This window comes from Oculina patagonica, chromosome 7 (genome assembly GCF_052425735.1).
Source record: "Oculina patagonica isolate OP01 chromosome 7, crgOcupat, whole genome shotgun sequence".
NCBI lineage: Eukaryota > Metazoa > Cnidaria > Anthozoa > Scleractinia > Oculinidae > Oculina > Oculina patagonica.
Window position 1 is genome coordinate 13,672,387 of NC_135764.1, and position 13,957 is coordinate 13,686,343.

Below are 13,957 nucleotides of genomic sequence, written 5' to 3' on the forward strand. Positions count from 1 at the left end.
AAAAATAAAGGAATAACCTCTAAGCCACTTATTCGAAAAGGAAAAACAAACAAAGATGTGAGCAATGTAAAGAAGTTAAGCGTAGCCTCCCACGAAGTTGCTCTTTGGGCTCATATACTGTTGACCCTCACTAAGCTATTGCGTCATTTGTGTCTACTTTGATTTTAACAAGGTTTTAAACAGGATTGTTGTGTCTTCTTTAAACGAACAAACAATGCAATCTTGATCACTCCAATTCTTGATTTCTCGGTTCTTCCGATAACTCGAATCATTAGTTGTTGCCTTGTATTTGCTTCAGTCGGTTCAACACAAATCCCAATTCTAGAACTCCAGTGAGATTGCTTGCGAACCAATTTTCCTGGCTCTTGGCGCATGACGAAAGTTTGCGACTGTTGTGTCTTCGCCCGGAGTTTTCGCTGTCCACCCTTCCGAACAATGACTTTATAGATGATCTGAAATTAGATTGGAGCGAGCACTTACACATTAAAAAGCGGTATACTTCAAAGAGTATAAACGTTTTTAGGTTACAACTCAAAACTCAATAACCCAGTCCTCAGGGTGTACTGATAAGCTCCGCTGAGTTCAGGTTCTTCAAGCGGTGTCACAATGTCCCACACGTCATGTTTTTAGTGGGTGCGCTGTGGAAGAAATCTAATTATATCATGGATGGCGACACTTCCAATTTTGGATGAAAAACTTTTTCTTTCTCGATTCCTGTGAAAAACAAGTTAAACCTACAAACGTTTGACATTTTTTCCATCTTTATTTTAGAATTTTTGGATTTCCCTCAATTGGACGTACTTTAGTGTAGATTCTACTTTTTAAAATAAACAATTAGATTATTCGCTCTTAATTTCTATGAAGTGATAGTTGATTCGGCATGAGGCCTGAGGCCTAGTAGAACGAAAATAAGCAAGCTGTAAAGAATAACACACTACCAAAAACCTTTGTAAATTTATAAATCAATAGTAAGCTCCGGCTTATTTACGTTCAAATGTAACACAGCGTGGGAAAACCATGTAGCTCCAAATGATTGAAGTAGAATTATTACTTTTTACACGATACTTAAGGCTAGCCGTCCTCAAAACTATATATTTTAAAATTATTTTAATGTCCAAGCTCTTAGAAACTTACCGCGTACATAGTTCGTTTCTTTGTACACCAAACTAAACTTAAACCCGTTATTGCGTAAATAGACTAGCATAGTCGGCTTTCAATCTTATCAGTGATATCTAATGCTACCCCTATTAAGGAAATGTGTATACACGAAATACATTATTTCTACATTGGTATTGTTGTTAACTATTATGAAAACAAGAAATCTTAAGTCGGTACTCTTAAAGGGGCAGTGTAAGTGCTTCATGAAAATCCAAAGAAGGTGTCATGAAAATTGTTATATGGTTATGTCGTGCTTTGGAAGCAGACGGGTAGGAAAAAGAGGGTCTGAAACTTGAAAAAGTCGGGAAGATGTTGTAAAATTTAATAGTGCTACTTCCCAGAGGGGGGGGGGGGGGGGGGTACCCAAAGAAGTTTTGCACGGGGAGGCTCCGCCCCGAGCTCTTACCCCTTACCCTTTTATATACCATTTTGCCAGAAATTGTACCCCTTTCGTATACCTTTCCATAAAAAAGGTACCCCTTTTATATACCTGGAAGTCAAGGTATAGACTTAAAACATATCGTTTTTGTTTTTGTTACAGCCATAAATTGCATCTATTCGAAATATTTTTATTATAGGCTCTTTCAAAAACCTAAATGACAGATTTACATACCCTTTCGTATACCTAAACTTGTGAAATCCCTACCCTTTCATATACCTGAAGCCTTGAAAAAGGTTCCCCTTTCGGGCGGAGCCTCCCCGTATAGGCCATTATAGGGAGTACCCCCGGGTGCTACTTCTGCTGGAAGAAAACCACTTAAAATCATTGATTACGGTGTGTTCACATCTTAGAGAATGAATATATGCCTTTCTGTTGTTTTTCAAAGGTTATCTTGTTGAACAATGAATACACTTTTAAAATTCTACCATAGTTCACACACAGCGACTTAGAAGAATTCTCATGATACTTCCCTTTTAAGAGTTTGTAAATAAAAGTTTGTTCAAACCTTTGCCCTATTAAAGTTTTAAAAAATGTCCGTTTTCGACCTTGGTATCGTATTTTTCAAATAACGAGTACTTTTCCTTTACAAGCTACAGCAATGCGTCCCTCAGTAGTCACTGTCATTCCTCCAAAGTCAAAAATCCATTCGTCGTGTATTTGGGAGCTGCACACAAACTCGCCATTCTGGGTGTAAATTTCCACCTGCAGGCGAAATTTCCATTGTTCATAAGTAGCGATGACGACATGTTCACTTGCCCGGTGAAATGCAATTCTAGGATAGCCATAACGTCCTCGGAGATTAAACTTGTTAAGATGGTCGCCGTGCTCACTGAATATGTGAACACAGGGTATCTGAACCCAGTAATCACCCCAGTCGACTACCATAACACGACCGTCTTTAGCAGCAGTGATATCCGTCGCGCCCCTTAGTCTGTCTTTTCCAAAGTCTCCAAATGACTGAACAAACTGACCATCAGTCTCGTAAACATCTACCACATTGTCAAACCTCAGTACCAGTACTTTGCCACTGTCGGTGACTGCCAGTCTACCCCAGTACCGCTCTACCTTCACAGGAAACCTGTGTCGCAGGTCAGCGTTGTTGTTAAAATCGAAAACAACTTGTCTCTCATCTTGTCTCTCATCTCCAGGTTTTTTCAAATTGGCCAATACATAGATACTGTCGTTCATGTCAGTGACTATATCCCGAATGTACAATTCTGTATCTACTTCTTCATTTGGGAGACTGAAGAAACTCATAAAAGTGCCTGTGCTGTCAAACACCTTTATTTTATTATCTCGGTGGTCTCCTACAATGAATTGTCCGCTGGAGTTTGTAGCGATACCTCTGGAACTCTTAAGCTTGTGCTCCTCTTCACCCTCCTGACCAAATGACCATTTTAAACAACAATGCTCCATGCCCTGTTTACGCAGAACTTCAGTTACTCTTTCGTCACGCAATGGATCAATTCTGTCTTCTCCAATATCAACTGCAGGCCAAATACAGAGGTATGCGCCTTTACCGACTGTTTGCGTGACATCGTAGATGACTCGATTCACGTGACAGACACTGCAAATGATTTTTCTGCGTTCGTCTTTACTAAAGAATCCCCTTACTGCCCGAATGCCTTTCTTCAGCTGAACATCAAAACTGCTTTGAACGGCAGGCAAAGAGTTTAGTTCCTTAATGCACACTCTACACGGTGCTACCGCGCGCGGGATTGTCTACTGTCTCTAGTATTGTCGCCATAACTCGATATTGCATTGCCAAAATGCGATCCGACGTTTCTAGGGCTTCATTCTTAAAGGCCCTTGTCGCTTCTTTGCGAGAATCTTTAAACCTCTCTTTTGCGATGGAAAGTGCGCCCGCAGCTGTTTTATCCAGGTCGGTAAGGTCCAAGGTTCTTAATCCCTCAGCAAGAGGAAATGCTTCAGCACAGGCTGCTTGTGCAACCTGTGTAGTTACCGCGCCGTCCTCGCTTCTGGACCTTGCGTTGTCAAACATTTCGTACAACAGCTCGATTCCCTCCTCAAAGAAGCTGATGCTCGCCAGCAAATCTTTCTTTGATAATCCATCCAACTTAGACTTAATATCGTTGATTTCACGCACGATCAAGCCACGAAATTTTTGATCTGTGACATCGCCATCTTTCAGCTTTTCCGCTGCCTTATCTCTGCCTTTATTCACAAGCAAGCCAATAGTGGACTTAAAAACGGCTGTTACAACCGAAGACATAATCGACAAGCAAAGAAGAACTCGAAAACTGTTGCGTGTTTCATGCAAATAATCTTGTTATGGCGAGTCGTCGCATGCAACTAATGAGCCGGAAAACATTCCAGGAATGTGGAATACATAAAAATAGAATATAAGATTAAGGGGTCAGCATCCTTTCAGTCGGACCCGGATTGGACTACACACTGCCTGCGAGTAAAATAACACACATTTTCTTTTCGATGAATAAATTAAAGCGCCTTCAAATACTTTCATCTGCAAATTAATTCAAATTCATCAATTGTTATTTCTGGCTCTTAATAGGTTCTAAGTTTCTGGAAAAAAAAATCACATTGCTAATATTTTTAGTGGTATTTGTCCTATTTTTTGGATAACATTTGCATACCACATAAGTACTATGTTAATGTTAAAATGCAGCACTAATCATTCAGAATATAACATTATATATATAGGGGTGTTTTGGGGTTTTGTGGGGGGTTTTTTTTAATAAAAAATGTTGGGGCTACATGTACAGTTACGTCTTATCCAAACAAACATTTTCCAACAAGTAAACATTGTTAATCAATTTAAGAAAATAAGAACCTGTTTTTGAGATTTTAAGCCTAATAGGTGCTTATATAAAGGGGTTCTTCAATACTTGCTAATTTTAGCCCAACAGGTTCCTAACTATGTTCTTACTCGCGGGTATTTACTGTATGTTTTTTTTTTTATTAGAAATACGGTAGTATAATTACCTGTCATGCTTGCCAACTGTCCTTTTTCCGGTGTTTGAGCGTCGTGAACAATTACTTGCGAGTCATTAAATGAGCGTAAGATTTCTTCAGTTTGAACTAAACTCACAATTAAGGCATTAACCATCGTTCTGTTACTTTTAAATTGTAAGTTTTTAGTCTTTGTACCTAGAAAATACGTATCCGTGACGTTCATTCTCAGAACCGGTTTAAATACGGTCACCCGAAAAAAAAAAACGAGCACTTTTGAGTGTCCCTTTAGGGTCCGAAATAACGGGTTTCCACTCGAGCTCTATATTCGTACAGTAAATATACTTTCTTTTTTTCCTTGTCAGCCATGCCACTTAGAATAATGGGATGAATGGGCTACCCTATAAAGAGCTTACTTACTTACTGCTGCTGCGGTTATGATGTTATGATTCTGCTTGTGCCTAGAAAAAGCAGTCTTTAATGTAGTAGTTAAACTGAATGTTTAATCAGTTCCTAACTATTTTGGTTTGTTGTTTGTTTGTTTTTTTTTTGTTAAAAAATACTTTCACAGTTGGGATGTAAAAGTGATTATAGTGAAATACTGGCTACAATAACATGAGGATAGCAGATCTTAACAATGAAACTTTTCACTGAAAAATGAGTTATTTGTTTCATCCAATTATTCTTGAATTCATTTGTAGCTGCTGAATGGCCATAGTCTTCCGCATAGCGACAGTGACGTTTCAAGAGTGGCCACGCTTACCGAACCAATCTTTTTTTGCTCTCACCTATCAAAGGCGTTTCTCGTGAAAACGTCAAGTCACAACGGATATAGCGTTCAGTGGTTCAACATGACGGAGTTCGATCGTAAGCTGTATTTCCGGGTTGCTTTCCTCGCTTTTCTTTTTTCTTTGGTTTCAGGTAAGCTCATTATTTTTGTAATCTGTTAATAAGTTAAATTTTGTTTATTTCAAACGACTCAAGTTTGTTTGTACGCTCGCTCTTTGCGATGAAGGAGAACATTACACACTTCCGTCTTCACAAAGGGACATGATGCTTTCTAATGAAAGGGAGCCTCATAGCCAAGAACACGTCAGTTTTGTACTTTCTTTACAACACAGGTTTATGTAATCCTAACATAGGTCAGTTACAACTTAGCTGCTCGAGTCTTTAAGCTTTGAGATTTGTGCTCGTTTTTCTCAACATTATCTCACAGTTTTTAATAGTAATTACTTCCTGTCGTCGTGATTTCAACCATTTCGTGATCGTCTTTTCTCTTCGGTTTTCTGACGATACACATCTTCCAACTTGGTTTCACATCTGGGACACTAATGAACGGGCTTACCTCGTCTTAGCCTGAATTTCAGACGTCCCTGTCTGGTCGCCTGCTTCCAGAGCGACCAGAGAGGGACGTCTGAAATTCAGGCTAACCTCGTCTTACATCGACGACAGATTGCTAGAACCAGTTTTTATGTCATCCTCGCTGAGACTATCAGGTAAGATAATGAAACACATTTTCAGCGGCACAATAGATACTTCTTGAATCTTAATAACTTTTACAGAGAAAATGAAAAAATAAGATAGGGATCCATGTGCTAGTCGTCAATTAGACCAAGTAAAAAACGTTTCTCGTCCGGATTTCTATAAAAGAGATTTTTTATTTTGTTGAATTTCTAAACCCTCCTTGTTCATCGTCAAATTCCCTTCATCGTCAAAGTCTCCAGAAGGGAACTCGCAAAATAAATCCTGCAAGGTTATTGACCTAAACCATACGGACTAGCGTACCAAGGCTTTAAAAGTTTGGCCTGATTTCGTACTAAAACGCAAATTAAAGCCATGTCTTACAAAATGTTCTACTAGGTAAAAAGTGAAGGTGAAGGTAACGGCTGTTGTTTGTTCCACTTTCCCAATAACAAATAAAAAAAAACAGAGAAACGGCCCCCCAAAATTGTATTTTTTTAACTTGGCTTAGCAGTCCATGCATGCAATTGTCAAAAAAAGTATTTTCCCTCGTAACAATTAATGTTCTGTTTTTTTTTGCTTAAGCCGTCGTGTTGCTATGCAAATTTTGCACAGTTTTGTAACACTCCACTAAGTTTCCCCTGTGACTATAAATAGTATACCTAAGATTTACGTAATAATTGTCCTATATAATGTCATGCAGTGGTTACTGTACAACTAAGACTACTGAAGCAGACAATGTGATGGAGTAACCTTACTTAAAGCTTATACCTGTTGTTATACACGAGTCATCATGCAATATTAAGTGTGGCTTTCACGCCGCCATTGATTTTGCTTCTGTGGTGGTCAGTAGTTTTTTTTTTATTTTATTTTTTTATTTTTTTTTTATTGAAGATAATTTAGTAGACTTATATTATATTATTAAAGAAGAAGGCGAAAAGAAAAAAAATACAATATTGATAATACAAAGAAAAATTTACACAATTTCACTACATATAAGTACAAGTACAAAGTTGGTTTACAACATAATGTTCTAAATACAATTTTTAGTGGAAACAAGAGGAAAAAAGGAAGAAAGTAGGAAAAAAAGGGCGGGTGGCACATTCTAAGTGGAAACATTTTGAGGAGGAAGAGCGCTTAATGTTGCCCATTTGGATCTAAATTTCGACAAGGTGTTGTTTTTAAAAGCGATTCTGCTTTCACAAAGGATTTTGTCTTTGAGAACGAGATAAAAAAATTTAAAGCTTGGGGGGGCTATTATCCAACCAAGCTTGAAAGATGTGATATTTTCCGATGATTAGAACATGGTTAAAGGCGTAGAACTTAGTACAGTCTGGTTTATAGCCGTACAGAATATCTGGTCAGTAGTTGCCGGTAGTCGAAAGGGAAGTTGTATGAAGGTCTCTCTGTATGTGTTTTAACTCATCCTACCTCGGGACGAAGAAATATTTTTGAATTTCACGTACCTAAATAACCGATGACTGAACAGAGTTAGTTGTAAGCAGAACCAAGATTAAGCACATAGAGTTATTAAAGAACTGATTTAAGACAAAATCGCTTAGCCCAGGAGAAACTCACCGACAAGCTGGTTGGCTAAAAAAGAGAGGCGAAAAGTTTGCGCGTTTTTGCATTGCTATGTTTTGTTTGTCTACTTCGTACGTTGTCAAATGAAACTAAAAGTAATGCAGTACCAGATAAGGTTGTGACGGATGGGCCAAAAAGGGTTTGCAACTGTTACTACTTCTTCTAGTGATTTAGACCATCCACAGTCGATGCACTCTGTAACTTGAGAGATCTTCGGGTCTGTCTGCTGAGCTTGAAAAAAAGTGATGGCTGATCCACAGGGCGAGAGAGAGCGTCTGCTGCCAAATGATCCTTTTACCCATTCTGCAGTGAACGAATGTAGCAACATTTTCATCATAAGTCGCTGGAAGCTGGGATTCTCGACATCTGCAATTTCCATAGAATTCGTTATTGGGATAAGAAGGTGATGATCAGAGAGAAGGGTGAAGTGTGGTAGACCCTGTTGCACTTCTTCATTGCCCAACAGACAGCCAGAGCCTCAAGTTCTATGAAATCATAGCATAGCGGCCTTCTGCAACCTGAGTCAAGGATCATGAACCTGTCGTCTGTACTGGTTTTCGGATATCATCTACCCTTTGTAGGAGGTCAAAACCCAGTCCCTTGAGACGAGATGCATCAGTAGTAAGAATCGTTGGTCGATTAACAGCGAATTATATAAGCGCAGAAGTGGAACTAAGGCGAGATTTCGCTTCCCGGAAAGCATGCTCATGTTCAGGCAACCGTTGGAGGACTGCATCCTTTGCAAGAACAGGGCTAAAGGCTGTTTCCCGCACTCACAGTCTGTTAGCTATAGTACATCTCTAAACCATGTGTCTGTACGCCCGCTGTACGTTTCGCTTCGAAATTCTCTTACTCATGCAATCAAAATGTACTAACATCCAATAGCATAATTGCAGTGAGGTCCTTGGAGAATTTGCCACGCTGGTTTATTAATCGAAATCACGAACTGAAATTGGAATTTGAATTGGAATTGAAATGAGGTTTTTGGGCGAGGAAATACTCTGACATATACTGGTAGTTCAGGACGGGTATGGATGCCAGTAACTGTAACGGTGAGCTGTCAGACAAAATGGCAGTGATCAAGAAGAGCACAGATATGAACTAGTCTACGCGTCATTAAAGATGTGAATATTGTTCATCGTGGTGTAAGATAGGTAATGAACGTTTATTCGTTTGAATTTCAATTCCGCTATCTCTATTGATGTTATTAGAATGAAGTCTTATTTGGATAGCCTCTTTGACCCTGCGTGTGTATCGGTGAGGGTCACGATCGATAAACTTAACTTGATTCCATTAAGGAAAAAAAAAATTCCTTTATGAAATCAAGTTAAGTTTATCGGAAATTCCTGAAGCATGGATACCTACGATCAGAAAGCATAACAGCCGTTCAACTACAAAGCGGACCTCTGAGGGAACATCATCTGTTAGTCGGAATAATAATGAGGATCGAAATGCACCAATCACAGCGAACCAACGTGCATAAACAGCGACGCGTAAACAATCGACCTCATCGCCTGATGAAGACTAGCAGTATTGCAGTCGAAGCGTCGCGATCAACATCAAAAAAATCAGAGCTTCTGAAACCTCTACCCTTTTATATACCTGAAGCCTGAAAAAGGTACCCCTTTCGGGCGGAGCCTCCCCGTATAGGCCATTATATGGAGTAGCCCCCCCGGGGGTCTAGCTTGATAACTGTGCAAGAGGGAAGAAAAATCAGAGCTTTCTGGTCTCTCAGCAATGGTTGGTTCTGAAGGTCATCATCTGAAGGCGGAGGTAGAGACTCCATATATAGGATTGGGTTTGAGATTTTAAATGACTCATCTGACATCGAAGACGAACAGTCTATTCAAAAAGGTTAAGATTGATAAATGTGTGCCAGAGGGAAGAAAAATCAGAGCCTTCTGATGTCTCAGCAATGGGTGGCTCTGAAGAGGTTCCAATCACATTTACTTGTAATTCATCTGCTTCATGGTGCATCCAGTTCAAATTAGAAAGGTCATCATCTGGAGGCGGAGGTAGAGACTCCATATTGCTGGTGTCCAGGTGAAAGTTGGTCCTGTATTGTGGTACCAGGAAAGGGCTGGACAGGGTCTGCTTGCATTGTATCTACAAATGAAAAAGAAGGGTTGAATTTTTTTTGCCAAGGTAGCAATGGCCACGACACCAAGAACTCGGCAGGCTCAGGATTACCAAGAACAAACTAATTGATCTTCGACGTAGATAATGTGAAACCATTGGCTTGCTGAGAGAATTGGGTGCCATAGGGCCCAGGAAAGCTTTAGGAGGACGCGTGTTTTTTTATAACCACCAGGAGCGTTAACCTTACTTTCACCTACCAGAGGCCATTCTCGTGAACGACTAGCTATGGTCACTGAGGACCACGTTTTCGGAAACAAGTTGTCGCTTACTTGGTTGTGATAGTTATCGTAGGTAACACTAACGCTCGATCCTCCCATTACATAGCTACGTTATTGAACTAGCTTGTTGTTGACACGGATAGGAAAGAGATTGGCCAAGTCTTTTTTCTGCAAGTTTATGGCATCGCTGACTCGATACGGTAAATCAAAATGAAATTTAATAAAAAACATGAACGTGACTCAGATTTCTCAATAAGGTTGGTTTACGTTTTTCAGGCCATTTTCTTTGGTAAAAGCTACATAAAATTGTCCGTCAGTAATGAGAGGAAAAGGTTTCCCTTGGCAGCAAGTTGATTTCGCTTTTTTGAGCGAAATAACTGCAAACCAAGTCCACTGGATCAACTAAACTTTGAAAACCCACGGATTTTGTTTCTTGATATAATTGCTTTTGCGAAACAAGAGCTTCAACGACAGCACTCGCGTTCTCTAAATTTCATGACTATTCTTGCCCGTGGTTTCCCGTATATAAAGAGTTTCTTAGTTAAAGTACATCTCAAAACCAGCGTCTGTACGCCCGCTGTACGTTTCGCTTCGAAATTCTTTTACTCATGCAAGCAAAATGTAGCTGACACACGATAGCATTTTCTTATTTTGTTGAAAAGTAATTAACTCTTTGTTATTATTATTTTTGTTGTTCTACGAGGCAGTACGTGCTCTAGAGAAGTCCCCCGCCCTTGCCAAAATTTGTCTTCCCTAGCTTTTCTGTCAGATTTGTGTGTGTTATTTGTTAGCGGATGCCAAACGTTTTTTATTCCTGTTTTCCATTTTCTCGCCTTCTTCTGGTGTTTACAGTTAAGTTCGGAAGTATTAATTTCTCCAGTAACGACTTCCTTTTCTGCGAGCGAGGGATTCATCATATTTACAAACTTTGTTAGCTAACAAACTATGGCCGTGTTCATACTTAGCCGATGCCCGAGCACTGGTACCGAGCTCCGGCAAAAAGTAGCGTCGTGTTCAGACACAGAACATCAAAGTACCGGAGAGGCTGTTAATTGGCCGAGTACAAGGTTTCGACTTTGTATTCTGGAACGGGCATCGTGCTCGACGTATGGCGAGGGACTCAGGAAGAAATAGTATGTTCACATTAGTGCCCAGCGAAAATCGTGCTCGGGCACCGTGCCCAGGCAACAAGTGTGAACACAGCCCAACTCATCATAAAGTTAAAAAATACTTGTTCCAATTTAACATAATATCACGTACACGCAAACCTGTTGGATAAAGCCTGGTTTTCACTAGCGACGCAAGCACAAGCTAAAGAATAACAGCTCTTATTTCACCGTGAAAACGGCTTCGACTCAAGAAAAGATGGCTTGATTGATGCTTGTGCTTGTGCTTGCAGCAAGCAATGTGTCCCTTTTGCGTGATTGCGCTTGTGCTTGTTGCGTCGCGAGTGAAAACCAGGCCTAACTAATTCTAATTGCGTAAGCGGTCGCGCCCACATGCAGGCACGAATGACACGACGTGTTCATTTTTTTTGTTTGCCCCACCAACTTCACGATAATCCTCTTTGCAGTATTCCCTGCGGAGAAACTTGCGTTTTCGCCAACCAATGAACTTAGTCCTCCCTGGTCGTTATTGAATAATAACGCGTAATATGACATACCTAGAACCGTCTTGAGCTGTAAGTAAATGTCGCCAGAACAATAGCCGTTCTGCACGATCTTTCTCGAGAATCAAATTGCAAAATTCTCTTTGTTTGTGCCATCATTACGTAACAGCTAGTGCTAGTTTTGTGTTTATATCCTGGATTGAGTTATAAAATAACTTCTAAGCGCGCGCCAAAAAACGATAGAAAAATCGATAGAAAACCGTACTCGAACACGTAAAAATCAATGACGTCTTCATCGATTGGCCATTTTTGTCGCCCTCGCCCTTCAATCTCTATGGGAATTATGGACTCTATGTCCATTGTAAGGGAAGATGTTTCATTACGTAACCATGGAAACGTGGTTTATACACGAGTGTTGATACAGGAGGGAGAGCATTAATATTTTTCGAGACGTTTACGTGAAGTACTTCACGGGTAAGAACACATTTGCCACTCCCAACAACAGTCAAACGAGCCGAATTTATTATAAATTTACTTGGATACGGCCGGAAACATTGACAAATTCAATTGAAAAAAGTGTTATCTTGCTTTGCTGCATATATAGCTAAACATATCGATGATTGGCTACGGAAAATTTTTTAATGAAAATGTAGTAATTTGCAGTGTGGAAAGTAATTTTACGCACTGAAACAGTTTGTACCTCGGATAAAAACGCGAACAATATGGTGATGAAATGATAGTTTCACTCCGCAAATGACAAACCATTAATTCGGGATTTAACATCTGCAAGAGCGTAAACTGGCACTTGAAATATGGAACATTGCGGAGCGAAACATCTAGGAGCCACATGCACTACAGTCAATGACGAAAACATAAGCATATTATACTAATAATACTTATAATTATAAGATACAATTTAAGGCAAAGAAACTGCGAAACCCCAAAAGGTACTGAAACTACGTACATTGCTCTCGCGTGAAGACAAAAAAACCCATATTCATGAAGCACATAAAATTACTTACAACATTGGCTACACAATTTAGGGCGAAACATGTGCGAAAACCGAAAGGGGCTACAGTTAGATTGCTAACCGTGAAAACTATTCAGTCAACCGAATAAACACAAAACGCTACTTTAGTATTTAAGTCGAAGTAGCTGCGAAAACCCAAAGGTACTGGAACTATATTACTTCGCGTGAAACATAAAAAAACCCATAAGCACATAAAATTACTTACAACATTGGCTGCACAATTTAGGGCGAAACATACATCACATCGATACCACAGCCATATTCCTAACCGTGAAAGGTATTCAGTAAACCGTATAAATTCATAACACTACTTCAGTTCAAGATGCAAACACCACAATTACATTTAGCTAAGGATGAATAAGAACCTAACGTTTTTCAGCCAGATGGTAAACTTGAAAAGACTAAAAAACACAAACACATACATGTTGGGCCACTTGCAGCACAACTATAATTTAAGTTAAAACATCAACGAAATCTCACAGACCCCCATATTTAGACGTAAAAAGTGTAGAAACCAAGGCACGTGGATCAGGCACATGATAAAATCCTTGAGAAAAGAAAGTCGAAACTGGAGAATATTTAAACTTGCGAGCTAAACTGTAAACACCAGAAGAAGCCAAGAGATGGAAAACAGGAATGAAAACTTTTGGCATCCGCTAACAAATAACACACACAAGTCTGACAGAAAAACTAGGGAAGACAAATTTTGGCAAGGGCGGGGGACTTCAGGTTTCTCTAGAGCACGTACTGCCTCATAGAACAAAAAAAAAATAATAATAACAAAAAAATTATATTTCAACAAAATAAAAAATGCCAGCGGGTGACAGTACATTTTATGCTTGCATGAGTAAGACCACTGATAAAAGAAAAAAAAAGAAAAAACTTTCAAAGGTCGCATTTATTGGACAGAATAATTCTTATAGCTCTGGAAGATGTGTCACAGTTTCGAAAGTTAGAGAGCTGTGTTGTTCCTAGCTGGGTTTGATGCCCAAATACGGTTTTTTGTTCGTGATTAATTATACCGTGAGTTGTTTTCTTTCTTCAGTGAAAAAAAGGGCGTCTGGCTAAGGAAAAGGACACAACTAAAAAAGCGGAAATGTCGCCTACTTTACGTCTGGCATTTTTGATAACAACTTCCTATCGATTGCGAAATAATTGCAGTGGGAAGCGTCTTTTGGCCAATCGTCTACGAGAAACAGTATTTGAAGGAGAATATTGCGTGAATTTGTATCTTGGTGAATGTTTTATGAAGGAGGGAATTGTAGAACAAAGACAAAAGTCGTCGAGGGAAAGAATAAGCAACAGAACTAACCGAACGCCTTCACAAGTCGTTTACAAGAGCTGGTAGCACGCTTAAAAGCGTTAAACGGCGCGGCACTTTTAAA

General features: G+C 39.5%; 1 pseudogene; it reads right to left on the reverse strand.

The window, feature by feature from the left end:
* Positions 1 to 1,712: 1,712 nt before the first annotated feature.
* Positions 1,713 to 4,025, reverse strand: LOC144659886 (uncharacterized; annotated as a pseudogene).
* Between the last annotated feature and the right edge of the window lie 9,932 nt (positions 4,026 to 13,957).